Source organism: Nicotiana tabacum, chromosome 24 (genome assembly GCF_000715075.1).
Source record: "Nicotiana tabacum cultivar K326 chromosome 24, ASM71507v2, whole genome shotgun sequence".
Lineage (NCBI taxonomy): Eukaryota > Viridiplantae > Streptophyta > Magnoliopsida > Solanales > Solanaceae > Nicotiana > Nicotiana tabacum.
Genome location: NC_134103.1, coordinates 93,890,465 through 93,912,335, shown reverse-complemented (window position 1 = coordinate 93,912,335; position 21,871 = coordinate 93,890,465).

Below are 21,871 nucleotides of genomic sequence, written 5' to 3'. Positions count from 1 at the left end.
GATTTGAGCTGTTGTGACGAGTTGAGTGACTGTTGCCCTGAGAGGCGTTACTTGCTTTGTTTTCATTTGTTGATGCACTTAGTTGCTATCTGTAAATTCCTGAAAGATTTTATATCTGAATTACCTGAACTTTAACTGTATAAAACTGATTGGACTTAAACTGCCGGATGCGAAAGCATGTCTATTCTTTGCTGGAATTATTGAAAATAAATTGTAATTGTATAGCTCATCACTGCTTCTCAATTACTTCTTTATTTCTGTTATTTGTTGAGTTGGTTATACTCATGCTACACCCTGGACTTCATGTGCAGATCCAGGTGTGTTTGATCACGGAGGTCATTGAGTTCATGCGCGATCGAGTACCGGAGACTACGAGGTAGCTGCCGGCGTCCGCAGACGTTGTCTCTTCTTCTATGCTTTCTTTCTTTCCTGTATTGATACTTAGACACTATTTTTATTAGACTGGATATCTAGATGCTCATGACTTGGTGACACCCCGTTATTTGGGGCTATCTTTCAGCATTTTATTTTGAATTCAACTCCGGCTTTTGTAAACATTTCTAGTATGAAAAAGCTTTGTATTATCCTTTTTATGAAATATTGAAGTATTTTGAAAGGTCGGCTTGCCTAGTACCATCGATAGGCGCCATCACGACATGTTAGAGTTTTGGGTTGTAAAAGGTTGGTATCAGAGCCTAGGTTACATAGGTCTCACGAGTCATGAACAGGGTTAGTAGAGTCTTGCGGATCGGTACGGAGATGTCTGTACTTATCTTAAAGAGGTTGCAGAACCCTTAGGAAACATTTCACATTCTTGAATTCTTGTCGTGCGAATCTATTGATTCTGGTGACTAAACTTTTGTTGTTCTAATTCTCTCACATGGGGCAGGATGGATAGCCACCAGTACCACCAGCCAGGGCCGCGAGAGGCTGAGGTCGCGGTAGAGGCCGCGGTAGGGGAAAAGGTGCAACTCGCACCGCAGCTAGGGCAGCACCTGCAGATCCACCAGTTGCCTCAGTTCAGGAGCAGGCTCCAGTTGTGGAGAGGATCAGGAGGTTCATAGATGGCCTCACTTTTCAGCTGTGATTTCTTATGACTAGAGAGAGAGTGTCTGGTGCTACTTTTGATGAGGTTGTCGATATTTCCCCTCAGATTGAGATGGTTCGCAACCAGGAGTCGGTCGAGAGGGAGGCCAAGAGGCCTCGTGGATAGGGTGGATTTAGCGATGTTCCTTCTGGGGGCAGTTCCACAACGGTAGAGGTCGTCCTTTCAGACATGCTCAGACGGCTCGCCCATTTCACCATAGTGCATCATCTGTCAATGGTTCACACAGTGATCAGCAGGGCCATTCATCTCTCAGTGCTCTCCCAGCTCAGAGTTCGTCCCGTGCTCTATCGGGTCAGGGCTCGTCTATGCCAGGTCCTTCTACTAGTTATCCCGGTGCTCGGGGTTCCCTTCAGTCCCCAGCACCAGGGAGTTGCTATGAGTGTGGAGAGTTTGGTCACATGAGGAGGCAGTGTCCCCGCCTAGTGGGAGTTCCAGCTCAGCAGATGAGCCAGTCGATGATATCTGCACTAGTTTCTTCACCACCCGCTCATCCAACTCAGGGTGGAGCCCAGCCGGCTAGGGGCCGCCCGAGAGGGGGAGGCCGATCAGGGGGCGGCCAGGCCCATTTCTATGCTCTTCCTGCCAGACCAGATGCCATTGCTTCAGATGCTGTGATTACAAGTATTGTCTCAATTTGCCATAGAGATGCCTTTGTATTATTTGACCCTGGTTCCACTTATTCATATGTGTCCTCGTATTTCGCTCATTATTTGTTTATGCCCCGTGAGTCTCTAGTTGCATCTGTTCGTGTATCCACTCTAGTAGGTAATACTATCATTGTGGACCGTGTATATCGGTCATGTGTGGTGACTATTGAGAGTCTGGAGACTAGAGTGGACCTCTTGTTGCTTAGTATGGTCGATTTTGACGTGATTTTAGGTATGGATTGGTTGTCTCCATGTCATGCTACTCTAGATTGTCACGCTAAGACCGTGACCTTAGCAATGCTAGGGTTGCCGAGAGTTGAGTGGAGTGGTTCTATAGACTATGTTCCCAGTAGAATGATTTCATACTTGAAGGCTCAATGGATAGTTGAGAAGGGCCGTCTATCCTATTTGGCTTTTGTGAGGGATGTTAGTGCAGAGGTCCCTGCTATTGATTTTGTTCCTGTGGTGCGAGATTTTCCGGATGTGTTTCCTGCCAACCTACCGGGCATGCCGCCCGATAGGGATATTGATTTCGGTATTGATTTGGTATCGGGCACTCAGCCCATTTCTATTCCACCGTATCATATGACACCGACGAAGTTGAAGGAATTGAAGGAGAAGCTTCAGGAACTCCTTGATAAGGGGTTTATTCTGCCTAGCATGTCACTTTGGGGTACACCAATTCTATTTGTAAAGAAAAAGGATAGTACTATGAGAATGTGTGTTGATTATAGGCAGTTGAACAAGGTCACAATCAAGAACAAGTATTCATTGCCACGTATTGATGATTTGTTCGACCATCTTCAGGGAGCGAGGGTATTCTCTAAGATTGATTTGAAGTCAGGGTATCACCAGCTGAAGATTCAGGACTCAGATATTCTTAAGATAACTTTCATGACCCGATATGGCCATTATGAGTTCCTTGTGATGTCATTTGGGGTGACCAACGCCCCAGCAGCGTTCATGCATTTGATGAATAGTGTGTTTCAGCCTTATCTTGACTCGTTCATTATTGTATTTATTTATGACATCCTAGTGTACTCTCGTAGCCAGGAGGAGCATGCTCAGCATCTGAGGATTGTGTTACAACGATTGAGGGAGGAGAAGCTTTATGCAAAGTTCTCCAAGTGTGAGTTTTGCCTCAGTTCAGTGGCGTTCTTGGGACACATGATGTCCAATGAGGGTATTCAGGTAGACCCGAAGAAGATAGAGGCGGTTCAGAGTTGGCCCAGACCGTCCTCAGCCACGGAGATTCAGAGTTTTCTCGGTTTGGCTGGTTATTTCCGTCATTTCGTGGAGGGCTTCTCATCTATTGCATCGCCCTTGACTAAATAGACCCAAAAAGGTACTCCTTTCAGGTGGTTAGGGGAGTACGAGGAGAGCTTTCAGAAGCTCAAGGCTGCTTTGACCACGGCTCCAGTTCTAGTTCTACCATCAGTTTGTGGTTCTTACACAGTGTATTGTGATGCCTCGCGGATTGGCATTGGGTGTGTTCTGATGCAGGAGGGTAGAGTGATTGCTTATGCTTCGCGCCAGTTGAAGCCCATGAGAAGAACTATCCTGTCCACGACCTTGAGTTAGCAGCTATTATTCACGCCTTGAAGATTTGACGACACTATTTGTACGGGGGCCATTGTGAGATTTATAATGATCATCGGTGTTTGCAGTATATGTTCAAATAGAAGGATCTTAATTTGCGTCAGCGAAGATGGTTGGAGCTTCTTAAGACTATGATATCACTATTTTATACCATCCCGTGAAGGCCAATATGGTGGCCGATGCCTTGAGCCATCGGGCGGAGAGTTTGGGGAGCTTAGCATATCTTCTAGCATCAGAGAGGCCATTGGCATTGGATTTTCAGGCCTTAGCTAGCCACTTTCTTAGATTAGATGTTTCTGAGCTGAGTCGAGTATTGGCTTGTGTGGTCTTTTGGTCTTCTCTTTATGATCGTATCAGGGAGCGTCAGTATGAGGACCCACATCTGCTTGTCCTTAAGGACACAGTCCAACACGGTGATGCTAAGGAAGTCACCATTGGGGATGATGGTGCATTGAGGATGCAGGGCAAGCTATGTATGCCCAATGTAGATGGTTTGCATGAGTTGATTCTCTAGGAGGCTCACAATTCACGGTATTCTATTCATCTGGGTGCCGCGAAGATGTATCAGGACTTGAGACAACATTACTGGTGGAGGAGAATAAAGAAGGACATAGTGAAGTATGTAGCTCGGTGCCTAAATTGCCAGCAGGTGAAGTATGAGCATCAGTGACCAGGTGGGTTTCTTCAGAAGTTAGAGATTCCGGAGTGGAAATGGGAGCGGATCACTATGGATTTCGTTGTTGGGCTTCCACAAACTCAACGGAAGTTTGATGCAGTTTGGGTGATTGTGGATCGGCTGACAAAGTCAGCTCAATTCATTTCGGTGATGACTACCTATTCTTCCGAGCAACTGGCTCGAGTATATATCCGCTAGATCGTCAGGCTTCATGGCGTACGAGTATCTATCATTTCTGACCGGGGTACGCAGTTTACATCACGGTTCTGGAGGGCCGTACAGCATGAGTTGGGTACTCGAGTGGAGTTGAGCACAACATTTCACCCTCAAACGGACGGATAGTCCGAGCGAACTATTCAGATATTAGAGGATATGCTTTGTGCGTATGTAATGGAGTTTGGGGGTTCGTGAGATCAGTTCTTGCCACTAGCGGACTTTTCCTACAACAACAGTTATCAGTCAAGCATCCAGATGGCACCGTATGAGGCTTTGTATGGTAGGCGGTGTAGGTCTCCAGTGGGTTGGTTCGAGCCGGGCGAGGCTAGATTATTGGGTACAAACTTGGTTCAGGATGCTCTAGAGAAAGTTAGGGTGATTCAGGATAGACTACGCACAGCTCAGTCCAGACAGAAGAGTTATGCGGATCGGAAGGTTCGCGATGTTGCATTCATGGTTGGAGAGCGGGTGTTGCTCCGGATGTCACCCAGGAAGGGTGTTATGAGGTTCGAAAAGAAAGGAAAGTTGAGCCCGAGGTTTATCGGTCCATCTAAGGTATTGCAACGTGTTGAGGAGGTTGCTTATGAGCTTGCCTTGCCTCCCAATCTATCAGGAGTTCATCCAGTATTCCATGTTTCTGTGCTCCGAAAGTATCACAACGATCCGTCTTACGTATTGGATTTCAGCTCAGTCTAGTTGGACAAGGATTTATCTTATATTGAGGAGCTGGTGGCGATCTTGGATAGGCATGTTCGAAAGTTGAGGTCAAAGAATATTGCTTCTGTGAAGGTTCAGTGGAGGGGTCAGCCAGTCAAGGAGGCGACTTGGGAGACCGAGCATGATATGCGCAGCCGTTAACCTAATATTTTCACCACTTCAGGTATGTCTCTATGCTCATTTGAGGACGAACGAGAGTTTTAAGAGGGGGAGGATGTAACGACCTGGCCGGTCGTTTTGAGTGTATTAGCCTCGATCCCCTATTTACTATTTTCCCCATATCTGTTTCTGCTTATGTGACTTGCCGGGAGGTCTTGTTTTTGGATTCGGAGTGTTTTGGGACACTTATTCCCTAAAACGAAAGCTTAAGTCTGGGGATTTTGACCGTTGTCAGAAGTGTATGAAGATGACTCCGGAATGGAGTTTCGTCGGTTCCGTTAGCTCCGTTGGGTGAATTTGGACTTAGGATCGTGTCCGTACTGTGAATTTGAGGTCAATCGGACGTGGTTTGGTAGGTTTTAGTGTCATTTGCGGAATTCGGAAGTTTAGAAGTTCTTTAGGCTTGAATCCTGGTGTAATCTGTGTTTTGATGTTGTTTTGAGTGATTCCAAGGTTCGACTAAATTTGTATTAGGTTATATGACTTGTTGGCATGTTTGGTTGAGGTCTCGGGGGCCTCGGGAGGGGGGGAGGGGGAGGGGGAATTCAGGAGGATTCGGACTTGGTTTGGATTTGAAAGGGGCAGCTGAAGTGCTGTTGTTGCTGGTGTAATCGCACCTGCGGAGTGGGAACTGCAGGTGCGATCTCGCAGAAGCGGGGATAGGGCCGCAGAAACGGTCAAGGAGGAGTTAAGCAGAAGCCGCATGTGCGAAGATGTTTTCTCGCACCTGCGATGGTCACAAAAGTGGGCAGCTGGGCGCAGGTGCAAGTTTTAGCTGCAGATGCGATGGGTTTTCGCACCTGCGATAGGTGCCGATGCGGTCTTGAAGACGCAGGAGCGGAATCTGGGATTTTAAGTGGAATCCGCACCTACGATGGATTTTTCGCAGGTGCAGCGTTGCGGATGAGATAATGGGTCCGCAGATGCGAAAAGTCTGGGTAGAGGGTTTAAAAAGCAAGGGTTCGCAATTTTAGTCTTATTTCACTATTTGAGACTCAGACTTAGGCTATTTTGGAGAAGATTTTCGAGGGGATTGTTGAAGTTAGCGATATTTTGAAGTTAAATTTGGGGGTTTAGGGCTTGAGAATTGGAGAGTGGATTTTTGGGATTTGGAGGACCAAATGATGTCGGATTTTGATGAATTTAGTATGGTTAGTATAACGACCTAACTTGTCATTTTAAGAATTAGCGCCCCGTACAGTGGCTTAAGGTCTCAAGCAGCTTCGTGATATGTATGATGACCCGCGGGTGTGGTCGAGTTTGATTTTTCGGAAGATTCGGAATTAATTAAAAGAAACAATCTATAATTAGAAGCTTAAATGGAAAGAGTTGACCAGAGAGTTAACTTTTGAGAAAACGACTCCGGAATGGAATTTTGATGATGTCAATAGGTCCGTATGGTGATTTTGGACTTAGGAGCATGTTCGGAAACTCATTTAGAGGTCCGTAGTGGAATTAGGCTTGAAATGCCGAAAGTTGAATTTTTGAGAAGTTTGACCGGGGGGTTGACTGTTTGATATCGGGTCCGGAATCTAATTCTGAAAATTTGAATAGCTTTGTTATGTCACTTATGACTTGTGTGCAAATTGTGAAGTCATTTCGGATTGATTTAATGTGTTTCGGCACAAGATATAGAATTTGAAAGTTCAAAGTTCATACATTATGGTTTGGGGTGCGATTCGTCGTTTTGATATTGTTTGAGGTGATTTGAGAATTCGACTAAGTTCGTATGATGTTTTAGGACTTGTTGGTGTATTTGGATGAGGTTCCGCGGGCCTCGGGGTGTGTTTTGGATCATTTCGGGCTGTTTCGGAACAGCTGTATCTGGTATCTAACTTCCTTCTTCGCGAACGCGAAGAGGATTTTTGAGGTTGCTGAGATTTGGCCTTGGCGAACGCGAAGGATGGCTCGCGAACGCGAAGGTATGTCTAAAGAACTTACGCGGACGCGAGGGGCCAGTCGCGAACGCGTAGAAGGAAGGAGGGGACTGGGCCTAGAGTCATTAGCCTTCGCGAACGCGAAGCAGTAGGACTTGAGTGCATCGCGAACGCGAGAGCTTGAACGCGAAAGCAATGCTATGCATGGCAGGCCTTCACGAACACGGCGCTGGTAACACGAACACGAAGAAGAATTTGAGGCAGCGGGTTTTTGGCCTTCGCGAACGCGAGACAGAGGTCGCGAACGCGAAGAAAGCTTATCTAGGCAGAATTAAAAGTCCCAAAAATGGGAGTTTGAGTTCATAACACAAAAATCAAATTGGGAGCTTGGTAGAAGGCGATTTTTGGAGAGATTCTTGCGTGGGTGTTTGGGGTAAGTGATTCTTATCCAATTATGATTAATTTCCATGATTATGCCTTTGAATCCTTCATTTAATTCGGATTTTAATGGAAGAAATCAAGAATTTTGTAAAATCTTCCAAAAACAAAAATTTAAGATTTGGAGGTCGAGTTGTTAATGGAATTCAATAAAATTTGTATGGTTGAACTCGTATCAGAATGGGTGTTCGTATTTCATGAAAATTATGTCAGGTTCCGAGGGGCGAGCCCCGCGTTGACTTTTGTTGACTTTTTGGAATAAATTTTTAAGTCGACGTATTATTATCCGGAATTATTTCAGATGAAATTTAATGAAGTTATACAATTAATTTGGATAGATTTGAGCGGACCAGAGGTCAATTTAAGCAAGAAGGCGATTTTGGAATATCGGCATAACTTCAAAAAAGTAAGTGTCTTGCTTAACCTCGAGTGGGGGAATTACCCCTTAGGCATCGAGTCTTATATGCCATTTGTGAAATGTGAAAAACGCCGTCCACGCGAGGTGACGAATACGTACTCGGGCTTATATGTGAAAAATTTATTGAGTTAAAGTCTTGGGCAAGTTGTGTAGTAATTTGGATAATTGTTAGCATTTATTATATCATTTATTTTTTATGCCTAAATCCTTGTTGTTGAATTTATGTTTATATGATAATTTGATGTGATTGTTACTTGAAATTTATGTAACTTCGTGAGTATTGTTGGTTTGATATTTCTTGGAAATTAAATTTCAATATGAATTTTCCCTATGTAAATAATTAACTAAGCAAGGTTAAGAAGAAGTGTTAATATAATTATCTAAATTTGCATTAATGAAGGCTTTGCTTTATGCTAAGTAATTTCTATCTCTATTGATTATTTTTGGGTGTTATACACATTGTGTGGGGCCTTCAGCTATTTGTTGTGTAATTAATTGATTTGGTTGTATCTTTGAAATTTTGGTTGTGGCCATTGGGCAAATTATGATATGAATTGATTTTGTTATGTTGTTGTGATAATTTTCCGTGTAAATTGTTATGTGGAGTTGTGGTGTTGGTGATTTTCATGTGATGTTGTAATTTTCTTGTGTTTATTTTTATACCTTGTGCGATTTATCTTGTTGTTGGTAAATTGATAACAATTTGATTTATGTTAAAATTGAGAGTCTGTGTGTAACGACCCAGCCGGTCGTTTTAAGTATTACAACCCCGTTTTCCCCTTTACTGCTCGAATTGTACTTTATAGTTGTTGTGTGAATTGCCGGGGTAATTAGTTCGGGTCCGGTGAGATTTTGAAATGAATTGGAACACTTAGTTCCAAGGTTTAAAGCTTAAGTTAAAATAGTGACCAGATGTGGACTTATATGTAAACGACCTCAGATTCGAATTTTGATGATTCCAATAGCTTCATATGGTGATTTTGGACTTAGGAGCGTGTCCGAAAAATTATTTGGAGGTCCGTAGTGGAATTTGGCTTGAATTGTCGAAAGTTAAATTTTTGGGAAGTTTGACCGGGGGTTTGACTTTTTGATATCGGCGTCGAAATCTGATTCTGAAAATTTGAATAGGTCAGTAATGTGAAATGTGACTTGTGTACAAAATGTGAGGTCAATCGAATGTAATATGATAAGTTTCGGCATCGGTTGGGGAAGTTGAAGTTTCAAAGTTCATAGGCTTAAATTGAGGTGTGATTCGTCATTTTGATGTTGTTATGTGTATTTTGAGGCCTCGAGTAGGTCCGTGTTATGTTATGGGACTTGTTTGTATGTTTGGACGGGGTCCCGAGGGGCTCAGGTGACTTTCGAATGGTTAACGGATCAAATTTGGGCTTAAGGAAATGCTGGGGCTGCTGCCTACTGGTGTGATCGCACCTGCGAAGATTTTGATCGCAGGTGCGAAGCCACATGTGCGCGAGATCAGTCGAAGAAGCGGCCAAGTGTGGAACTGGGCAGTGCTCGCAGGTGCGAAGAATTTGCCGTATCTGCGAGACCGCATGTGCGAAGGTGTTGGCGCAGATGCGAACAGGGGCTGGCATGAGGCGACCGCAGGTGCGAAGAGGAATGCACATCTGCGAGCCCGCAGATGCGAGAATGGCGCCGCAGATGCGAGATTTCCGAGATGTTTTCTCATTTTGGACATTTTGGAGCTCGGTTTGGGTGCTTTTTGAGAGGAAATTTTCCACACAACTTGGGATAAGTATTCTTAACTCCCTTGTGATTATATTTCATGAATTAATCTTCATTTTTGGTGTAAGATTATTGAATCTTCAAATGAAATAGAAGGGAATTTCTATAATGTCACAAAATGATTTTTTCAAGTTTGATTACCGATTTGGAGTCGGATTTGAGTGAAATTAGTATGGTTGAACTTGTAATTGGATGGGTTGTCGTATTTTGTGAGTTTCATCGGATTTTCAGATGTGGGCCCCACAGGTAATTTTTGGGGCGCAATTTCGGATTTTTGAAAAATATTAGTATTTTGATATGGAACTAATTCCTATAAATTGTGTGGACTGAATCAAATTAATTGTGGTAGATTCGAACTATTCGGGAGTTGATATGCGCATAATGGGATTTCTGGAGCATTGTGTAGCTTGCTCGGCATTGGATTTGGCTTGTTCGAGGTAAGTAACTCTTCTAATCTTGGAGATGAGGGTATGGACCCTGAATATATGTATTATGTGAATTGTTGGGAGGTGACCCACATGTTAGGTGACGGGCGTGTGGGCGTGCACTATAGAAATTGTGACATAATTGTTTATGTGGAATTTTGTAGTAAATAATCTTGGCATTTTCCATGCGATTTTATGAGTTAGAGAAATTAAGCTGAAAAGCATATTAAAAATCATGATTGAGGCTATGTGCCAGTATTATTGGGACCCACAGAGGTCATATTACTGTGAATTATCTGCTTTAAATTGAAAATTTATACTCAGTCATATTCATTTCATTGCATATCATAACTCAGTTTTATGACTCTATTTTGATGCGTATAAATGTTTTGGGCCGAATGCCCTGTTTTACTGAAATGCCCGAGTGAAAGAGAAGTTTATGACTGAGTGAGGCCGAGGGCCTGATTTGTGAGGATATTTATGGGATCGGGCTGCATGCCGCAATATGTTTGATATCGGCCGAGGGCCTGATTGTGAGGATGAGTGTGGATCAGGGTTTCCCGCACGCAGCATACTTTATTATTATAGCACGTGAGTTGTCCGTGCAGATTATAGCGCTTGGGCTGAAGGAGCCCCTCTGGAGTCTGTACACACCCCCAGTGAGCGCAAGTACATACTGAGTGCGAGTGCCGAGTGCTGAGTGCGAGTGCCGAGTGCTGAGTGACTGGGAGACATGAGTGATTGTGAGGTATGCCCGAGTAGCAAGAGTGATTGTGAGGTATGCTCGAGTGAAAAGAGTGATTGTGAGGTATGCCCGAGTGGCACGAGTGACTGTGAGGTTTGTCCGAAGGGCTGTATATGAGTGATGTTCTGCCCGAGGGGCTGTTTATGATTTTATCACTGGGTTGCATCGCATTGGTATGCACACATGACATACATGCATAGAGATGTATTTTTCTTCATGCTGTACAACTTCACATCATTCATGATTTCTCACATATTTTGACAGATGGGCATAGTGATGCATTTGTTTTACACGGGTTATCCGGAAGGAAAATGAAACATATTATTTATTATTGAGAAGATTTTTGGAGAAATTTATTGTTTTCAAACTATTCATATTATTGGCAACTTCGGCAAACGATTTGGGTTTTTAGTGATGTATTTGAAAGAAAGAACTACTATTTTTTTTTGAAATCATTACTTGGCTGAGTATTTTATCCCTGAGTTACTTCTGGTATTATTTTCTTTATGTTGTTATGGATTGTTGTGGACTATTGGTTTTGGACCCGACCTTGGTGGAAGCTCGTCACTACTTTCAACCTACGGCTAGGTTTGTTACCTACTGAGTACATGTGGTCGGTTGTACTGATACTTGATTCTGCACATTGCGTGCAGATGTTGGCTGTTGTTGTTGCTGTGCTCGATGGTTGTGGGATTTGAAGATGTACCTGCGTTCCTGTTGTAGCTGTCTTTTGTTCAGGGTAGCCTTAGATTTATAAAAGCTCTGTTTATGTATTATTCAAACAGACTATGTATTTATTTCATTTCCGCTTTGTATACTCTATTCTTAGAAGCTCATGATTTGTACTACCAGTTCTTGGGGATTGTATAAGATCAAGATCTTTATTCACTTAAATTGCTTTAATAACTATTATTGAAATTGGTTAGTTGGAAATTGGCTTACCTAACGGGATAGGTTAGGTGCCATCACGACTAGTTGGATTTTGGGTCTTGACAATGTGGTATCAGATCTCTAGGTTCATAGGTTCTACAAGTCATGAGCAAATGTCTAGTAGAGTCTTGCGGATCGGTATGATGATGTCCATACATATATTCGAGAGGCTACAGGGCATTTAGGATATATACTTCCCATTTTTCTTTCCTTATCGTGCGAGATTGAATCAGCTTGAGACATAAACTCTTTGAATTCCTTCCATGTATTTGTATGCGCACATGAGCGCTCAGTATCAGCTGTGCATCGCCGGCTTGTGATTCTATGAACGAGGTTCGAGGTGATTATTATGTGTTTTGGTGGTGGGCTAGTTTAGAGGACTTGAGGCCATGGTTAGACCGCAGCTTAAGCTCGGTAGCTTCAGTTGTAACTCGTACAATTGGACTTATATGTTCGGTGATGACCCTACAGTGAAATTTGTGGCTCGATGAGCGGTAAAATGGCGGTATGATGGGTATGATGTGACCGTGGGATGTGTTAAGACGATTTGAACATAACAAGAAGTGTTTCCTTCATATGTAAAGGGAAGGCCATTGGATGCTTGATTTTTGATTTGATGTGACGTACAATCTCGAGTATAAATATTTTGAAAGATCTTTCACGTGTTTAAATTGTGGGAAAAATTAAACTCTCAGGTCTGGTTAACGAGTTTGGAATTAGAAAGATTTAGTGATTGCGTAGAAATTGTGGCTGCGAAAAGATATAACAAGATACCAATTCGAGACTAGGGAGGTGGGTTATCTCCTGGAGAGTAATCTACGTAGGTATGTTCCTTGTAATATGAGTGGAGGGTTGTTTTTCTGCCAGTGGGGCGTATGTGTGGAGATTGAATTCGAATTTGGCTGAGAAAGTCGACCTGAGTATCAAGAGAATGATTGCAAACTTAGCGGATGATTAGGGGTATTTTTATGGTTGGCATTTGAATGAGCTTGAGAAGAATTTTGTGGCACTGACTACGAAAATATGACAATAATAGGGTATGGGTATTGTGAATTATGGAGTGTTTTAATCTATGGCTTTGAGCCAAGTGGGGGAGCCTGCTATAGACAAATCAATTCATGGGTATGTGTCAAATTTTGTTTGGGTCTAAAGTATACTTGGGAATCAGTGATGACTTGCAGAGGTGGAGTTCAAAAATGACTCGAATAAGGAAAATTCCTGGTTAAGGATTATATTACACGGATGAGTACATGAAAAATCGTGGGATGAGTGAGTTGTTATTGGTGAATGATGTAGTGCACACGGAGTATGAATTTGGTATGTGGTGATAAAGTAGAGTTACTTCTTTGAGTGTTGTGGTTCTAATGGGGCACGTGTCTTTTGGCCCATTTGGGCGGTGCAATTAGATGTGAGCAAAGTGGGTGACTCCTGAGAAAATTTCAGTGGGTTTGAGAATTATATATAGCAATTGAGAATATTTCCGGACTTATGTATGGATAAAAATCCGAGATTTGTGTTTGATGGTGCCTGGACTTGCGAAAATTCTATATGACTATGGATTCTAAATTTTTGTTTAAGGAAGGTAAGAAGAGCAATTTCAAATTCACATAATGTTTTCTCAGAGTGAGTGTTATAGTTGTGGTATTTTTGAAGGTGCTTAAGAAGAATACAATTGCTTATGGGCCGTAGGGCGTTGTGGTTCTATGCTAAGGTTTGTAGGGTGAGTTATGGTTAAAGATCATGGTATGTTAGCAAGAAGAAGTATCAATCTGAAGACAAATTCGGAAGGGACTCAGAGAAAATAGGACAACTAGGTAGTAGGTTGGATCAGTATGGTAATGGATATGATCGGTTCTTTGGGTGCTTATGATGTGGGGGTTTTATACAGGTGCTTTATGGAAATACACATGGACTTGGCGACCTGCGTGGCTTGGTCGAGTTAGAGGAATTTAGTTTTAAGGGCTTGATTATGTGCAAATGGATTTCAAAGTATTCTTGATGGTTTCTACCGGTGTGGATTACGTGTTGTGTATTGTGATTTCATCTTGGAAAAGAAGCAAGAGAAAGGTTTCTAACTAAAATGGTATGTAAATTATTGGTGACTCAAAGTTGATAATAAGATTCTTGTGCTTTTCACATGATGGCAAGATAGATGTTATGTGTTGTACGAAAGCTAGATTTTCATGTACAAGGTGGCAGTACAGTCTTGAAGAGAAGGTAACGAATGTTGGACAACATGGACGGTTTCAAATAACTAGATGAATACTATTATTACTTGGTGTTGTATGAGAAAGGGGCGGACTTCAGAAGGCGCATTGTATTTTGACTTACGGATGTATAAATTAGTATTTCGGTACTCACATGGTTGATAGACTACTGATATTCAAATTTTGTAAAGTGGCACAGAAGAACTTTTAAAGTATTTCTCGTAGAATGATCGTGTATGAGAGAGGTCTTAGGCATTCGGGCGGTGGAGATGGAATCAAATATGGTTATTCATGTGTTCTATGGATTTGGAGATTGGAAGTTCCCAGGAGTAGATTGTTTTATGGTTGTGGACTATGAAGTTGTGGCCGGAGCTAGCCAGATGATAAAATGTGTTATGATTCAGTCATTATGGATTTTCGGAGGGATTTTTATCTATTTGTGGGTAACCCGAGTTGATTTGGGGGTCCATAGGTAGGCCCAATTAAGATATATATTCTACACCGAGCCGGAATAGTTGGCTCCATACTGCTATTGTTGAGGGATGTGTCATTCGGTTGATGTTAAACTTATTCGTGTTATGAAATGATCTGTGAGTTACTCCTTTATGCTACGAGGAGTTGTGATTCATTGGTTATGTTCACAAATGGTGCGGTTCTATTTGATCTTTATAGCGGAATTTGAGCGTGATGAGTATTTGGGTATTGCATGATCGATTGTGTAATGGTTATGTTCTTTCAGGTTTTGTGTGGTATTTTTGTCATTTGCCTCTCCGTCGTTATTAATTCGGAGCAGGGTGGCTCGGAGTACATACCATGAACCTCGTGTTAGAATCGGGTGATGGTTCTACGGTGTATGATAAATTTTCAGCGTTTCATTATGGAGGTACTTGTTAATCTGGCGGGGCAGTTCTCTCATTTGAGTCATTTTCCATGACTGGGTACATTTGAATTGTTGCGTATTAGTGCACGGATGGCACGAGTTATGGCTCTGAGTTATATTGGTGAGGCAAGTCTATGGAACAGTTGTGTTGAGTAATATAAGGTCATTGGACCTAGAATGGGTACTATCAGGTTTGATTTCGGTATATTCGGGAGTATAATATTGAAAGTCGGCTCAGAAAGGGATTATGGTTCTGGTTGGGGCGAGAGGGCTCCGTGACTTGTTGATCTGGTAAGGGGTCATGAAATTTTGCGTGTTTCTTTTATTATCAACAGTGTATGAAAGTTTTGGGATGAGGTTTGGTTAGATATGGGTTTAATACTAGTATGCGGTTGATTTGGAGTAGTCACTGCGATCAGGAATGGTGCTACGAGCATGCGAGTTATGTAATATGTTGGTTGACTATATTCGTGGTTATAGTTATAGCTCGATGCAACTTGTCCGGACTTATACGGTGTGTAAATGTAAGATTTGTGTCTTGAAAGAAATTTTAAAGGTTGAAAATTAAACTCCAAGGTTTATGGGCTAAGGTTAAATTAATGATTTTTAGTTGCATTGTGTAGTCAAGCCTTATGTGGGATAGGGTGACATGGGTTCACCCCCAGGTACGTGTGTGGTAAGATGGAACAGTGATTTGATGGCTTGGAAATAACTCTTGGCACGTTCGAGGATGAACGTATGTTTAAGTGGGGGAGAATGTAACGATCCGGCCGGTCGTTTTGAGTATTACAACCCCGTTTCCCACTTTACTGCTCGAATTGTAATTTACAGTTGTTGTGTGAATTGCCGGGGTAATTGGTTCGGGTCCAGTGAGGTTTTGAAATCAATTGGAACACTTAGTTCCAAGGTTTAAAGCTTAAGTTAAAATAGTGACCGGATGTGGACTTATGTGTAAACGACCTCGGATTCGAATTTTGATAATTCCAATAGCTCCGTATGGTGGTTTTGGACTTAGGAGCGTGTCCGAAAAATTATTTGGAGGTCCGTAGTTGAATTTGGCTTGAATTGCCGAAAGTTGAATTTTTGAAAAGTTTGACCTGGGGTTTGACTTTTTGATATCGGGGTCGAAATCTGATTTTGAAAATTTGAATAGGTCCGTAATGTGAAATGTGACTTGTGTGCAAAATTTGAGGTCAATCAGACGTAATTTGATAGGTTTCGGCATCGGTTGGGGAAGTTGAAGTTTCAAAGTTCATAGGCTTGAATTAAGGTGTGATTCGTCATTTCGATGTTGTTATGTGTATTCTGAGGCCTCGAGTAGGTCCGTGTTATGTTGTGGGACTTGTTGGTATGTTCAGATGGGGTCCCGAGGGGCTCGGGTGAGTTTCGGATGGTTAACGGATCAAATTTGGACTTAAGGAAATGTTGGGGCTACTGCCTACTGGTGTGATCGCACCTGCGAAGATTTTGATCTCAGGTGCGAAGCCATATGTGCGCGAGATCAGTCGCAGAAGCGGCCAAGTGTGGAATTGGGCAGTGCTCGCAGGTGCGAGGAATTTGCCGCATCTGCGAGACCGCAGGTGCGAAGGTGTTGGCGCAGATGCGGACTGGGGCTGGCGTGAGGCGACCACAGGTGCGAAGGGGAATGCGCATCTGCGAGCCCGTAGATGCGAGATTTTAGAGGGCTAGATCCACAAAAGCGGATGCGCAGGTGCGAGCCCAGTCACCGCAGGTGCAGAAATGCCTGGGCAGTGTTTAAAAATGAGGGTTCCAAGATGTTTTCTCATTTTGGACATTTTGGAGCTCGGTTTGGGCGATTTTTGAGAGGAACTTTTCCACACAACTTGGGGTAAGTGTTCTTAAATCCCTTGTGATTATATTCCAAGACTTAATCTTCATTTTTAGTGTAAGATTATTGAATCTTCAAGAGAAATAGAAGGGAATTTCTATAATGTCACAAAATGAATGTTTCAAGTTTGAATACCGATTTGGAGTCGGATTTGAGTGAAATTAGTATGGTTGAACTTGTAATTGGATGGATTGTCGTATTTTGTGAGTTTTGTCGGATTTTGAGACATGGGCCCCACGGGTGATTTTTGGGGCGTAATTTCTGATTTATTTTGGAAAATATTAGCATTTTGATATGGAATTAATTCTTATAAATTGTGTGGACTGAATCAAATTAATTGTGGTAGATTTGAACAATTCGGGAGTTGATACGCGCATAATGGGATTTCTGGAGCATTGTGTAGCTTGCTCGCCATTGAATTTGGCTTGTTTGAGGTAAGTAACTTCTAATCTTGGAGATGAGAGTATGAACCATGAATATATGTATTATGTGAATTGTTGGGAGGTGACGCACATGCTAGGTGACGGGCGTGTGGGCGTGCACTATAGAAAATGTGACGTAATTGTTTCTGTGGAATTTTGTAGTAAATAATCTTGGCATTTTCCATGCAGTTTTATTAGTTAGAGAAATTAAGCTGAAAAGCATATTAAAAATCATGATTGAAGCTATGTGACAGTATTATTGGGACACACATAGGTCATATTGCTGTGAATTATTTTTTTTAAATTGAAAATTTATACTCAGTCATATTCATTTCATTGCATATCATAACTCAGTTTTATGACTTTATTTTGATGCATATAAATGTTTTGGGCCGAATGCCCTGTTTTACTGAAATGCCCGAGTGGAAAGAGAAGTTTATGACTGAGTGAGGTCGAGGGCCTGATTTGTGAGGATATTTATGGGATCGGGCTGCACGCCGCAGCATGTTGCATATTTATGGGATCGGGCTGCACGCCGCAGCATGTTTGATATCAGCCGAGGGCCTGATTGTGAGGATGAGTGTGGATCGGGGCTGCCCGCCTGCAGCATACTTTATTATTATAGCACGTGAGTTGTCTGTGCAGCACGTGAGTTGTCCTTGCAGATTATAGTGCTTGGGCTGAAGGAGCCCCTCCGGAGTCTGTACACACCTCCAGTGAGCGCAGGTACCTACTGAGTGCGAGTGCCGAGTGCTGAGTGACTGGGAGGCATGAGTGATTGTGAGGTATGCCCGAGTGGCAAGAGTGATTGTGAGGTATACCCGAGTGACAAGAGTGATTGCGAGGTATGCCCGAGTGGCACGAGTGATTGTGAGGTTTGTCCGAAGGGCTGTATTCTAGTGATGTTCTGCCCGAGGGGATGTTTATGATTTTATCATTGAGTTGCATCGCATAGGCATGCACATATGACATACATGCATAGAGATGTATTTTTCCTCATGATGTACAACTTCACATCATTCATGATTTCTCACATATTTTGACAGATGGGCATAGTGATGCATTTGTTTTACATGGGTTATCCGGAAGGAAAATAAAATATATTATTTATTATTGAGAAGATTTTTGGAGAAATTTATTGTTTTCAAACTATTCATATTATTGGAAACTTTGGCAAACGATTTGGGTTTTCACTGATGTATTTGAAAGAAAGAACTACTATTTTGTTTTTGAAATCATTACTTAGCTGAGTATTTTATCCCTGAGTTACTTCTGGTATTATTTTCTTTATGTTGTTATGGATTGTTGTGGACTATTGGTTTTGGACCCGACCTTGGTGGAAGCTCGTCACTACTTTCAACCTACGGCTAGGTTTGTTACCTACTGAGTACATGTGGTCGGTTGTACTGATACTTGATTCTGCACATTGCGTGCAGATGTTGGCTGTTGTTGTTGCTGTGCTCGATGGTTGCGGGATTTGAAGATGTACCTGCGTTCCTGTTGTAGCTGCCTTTTGTTCAGGGTAGCCTTAGATTTATAAAAGCTCTGTTTATGTATTATTCAAACAGACTATGTATTTATTTCATTTCCGCTTTGTATACTCTATTCTTAGAAGCTCATGATTTGTACTACCAGTTCTTGGGGATTGTATAAGATCAAGATCTTTATTCACTTAAATTGCTTTAATAACTATTATTGAAATTGGTTAGTTGGAAATTGGCTTACCTAACGGGATGGGTTAGGTGCCATCACGACTAGTTGGATTTTGGGTCGTGACAAGTTGGCTATTTTTAGGCGGATTATTAAATGAAATGTGGGCACGAGGCGCCGTGAGTAAATAATGGAGATATTGGCATGTGAATTGTCCGTGCAGTTGTGATATAAAATATGGGCATGAGATGTTGTGATTAAATGATAATAATATTGGCACGTGAACTGTCTGTGCAGCTGTGATATGAAAAGTGGGCACGAGGTGCCGGGACAATATGATTATTTAATTATGGGCACGAAGTGCCGTGGAAATATGAAAAATGGGCCGAGACTCATATTTTTATGATTATGAAATGAGGTGTCACATGGTGAATTTTTAATTGAAAGAATTATATTCAAAATATTTATTTGGAATAATTTTTATTCAAAAAGAATTATATGAAAGAATTGTATTTGAAAGATATTTATTTGACGAAATTATATTTGAAAAAGAGTTTTATTCGTAAAGATTATATGTGAAAGATATTTAATGGAAGAACTAGATTTAATTGGGTGTACTTATATTTATGAATTTGTTGAATAATATTAATGGTGTTATTGTTGCCCTGTTATGTATATCACTGGTTGATTTATGTTGCCTTTACTGTTATTTGCTTTCTATTATTCTTGTATATCATATTGCACAGGGTTTTAGACTAGTGAGTGTCTTGGTTGTACCTTGTCTCTACTCTACTGAGGTTACTCTTGATACTTACTGGATACCGATCGTGGTGTACTCATACTACACTTCTGCACATTTTTGTGTAGAGCCAGGTATTGGAGATATCAGACTTGAGCAGAGTTATTTTCGGGATCGTAAGGATTCAAGGTAGAGCTGCTTGGTCGTCGCAGTCGCTTAGAGTCTTTTTATTTTATTGTACTGTTAATTTTTAATCAAACAGTATTGTATATTCGGTCCTCGTGATCATTTCATGTATTCTGTTAGAGTTCGTGACTTAGTACTACCAGTCTTGGGAGGTTGTATATTCATATTTATTCCGTTGTTAGTTTTGATTACTTATGTTTTAAAAAGAAACTGGCTTCAAAATGTAATTGAAATCGGCTTACCTAGTCTTAGAGACTAGGTGCCATCACGACGCCTCTGGTGGGATTTTGGGTCGTGACAGTTAGACTCGTGAGTGATTGGGCTTTCGGGTTTTGTGACTTTTGTCGGATTTTGAGACGTGGGCCCGGGGGCCAGGTTTGAGCCTATTTCGGATTTTGGCTTATAATTTCGTATTTTTCTTGTGGAATTGATTCTTTTAGCTTATATTAATTATATCGTACTGCTTGTGGCTAGATTCGGGGCATTTGGAGATTGATTCGAGGGGCAAGGGCATTGCGGAGTAGGATTTGGCGCGGTTTTAGGTAAGTAACAGTTTTAAATCTGGTCCTAAGGGCATGCAACCCCGGATTTTGGTATGATGTGACTATTTTGGAGGTGACGCACATGCTAGGTGACGGGCGTGTGTTCGTTCACCATGGGGGATTGTGACTTGGTCCGACCCGTGAGACTCTAAAGTCGAATAGACTATTGTTAATTACATGTTCTCTCTGTGTTATAGAAATTTGACTGCAAATCATGTTAGAAATTATGCTTAAACTATGTGATAGTACTGTTGGGACCCGCAAAGGTCACGTACTTGTTGAATTATTTGCTAATTGATATTTTGTACTCAGTCATGGTTTTTCTTGCGCATCATATCTCATCTCTTCTTGATTCTTGTTGATACACTATGTTATTTTGTTTGGGCTGATCTTTATGATTTCTGAGAGCCCGAGAGACTGGAGAGGTTGGTGACTGAGTTAGGGCCTGAGTGTCGAGCTGTGAGCTATAGGTATATATATGGATCAGATTGCATGCCGCAACGATGGATAGGGTTGCACGTCGCAACGAGCCTTAGGGTTGTATATATGGATCGGGTTGCACGCTACAACAAGCCTCAGGGCTGTATATATATATGGATCGGGTTGCACGCCGCAACGAGCCTTATGGCTATTTATATGAGATCGGGTTGCACACCGCAGCGATATAGCGCTTGGGCTGAAGGAGCCCCTCCGGAGTCTGCACACCCCTAGTGAGCGCAAGTACCTATTTAGTGTGAGTACTGAGGGCTGAGAGTCGAGTGATTTGAGTTGTTGTGACGCGTTGAGTGACTGTTGCCCTGAGAGGCGGTACTTGCTTTGTTTTCATTTGTTGATGCACTTAGTTTCTATTTGCCATTGTTGTGAAATTCCTGAAAGATTTTATATCTGAATTACCTGAACTTTAACTGTATAAAATTGATTAGACTTAAACTGCCGGATGCGAAAGCATGTCTATTATTTGCTGGAATTATTGAAAATGAACTGTAATTGTATAGCTCCTCACTATTTCGCAGTTCCTTATTTATTTCTATTACTTGCTGAGTTGGTTGTACTCATGCTACACCCTGCACTTCATGTGCAGATCCAGGTGTGTTAGATCACGGAGGTCGTTGAGTTCGTGCGCGATCGAGTACCAGAGACTTCGAGGTAGCTGCCGGTGTCCGCAGACGTTGTCTCTCTTTCTATGCTTTCTTTCTTTCCTGTATTGATACTTAGACACTGTTTTTATTAGACTGGATATCTAGATGCTCATGACTTGGTGACACCCCAATGTTTGGGGCTATCTTTCCGCATTTTATTTTGAATTCAACTTCGGCTTTTGTAAAAATTTCTAGTATGAAAAAGCATTGAATTATCCTTTTTATGAAATATTAAAGTATTTTTAAAGGCCGACTTGCCTAGTACCATCGATAAGCGCCATCACGACAGCTTAGAGTTTTGGGTCGTGACACCTCTATTATTATTAAATATAAAATATGTTATTCTGTACGAACTCATTAAAAAGAAAAGAGCGGCACCTAAATTGAGATGAAAAACTTATCTATCTATATATAAATAATTGAGTGACTTGAAGAGGTGACATGGCACGTTCTATGACCAGGAAGGTAATTTATCTTTTTCTCAAAATTTACTTTATTATTTAAGAAAAAATCCAAAAGTTACAACTTTTCCTATCTTTACGTATTACAATTCTAT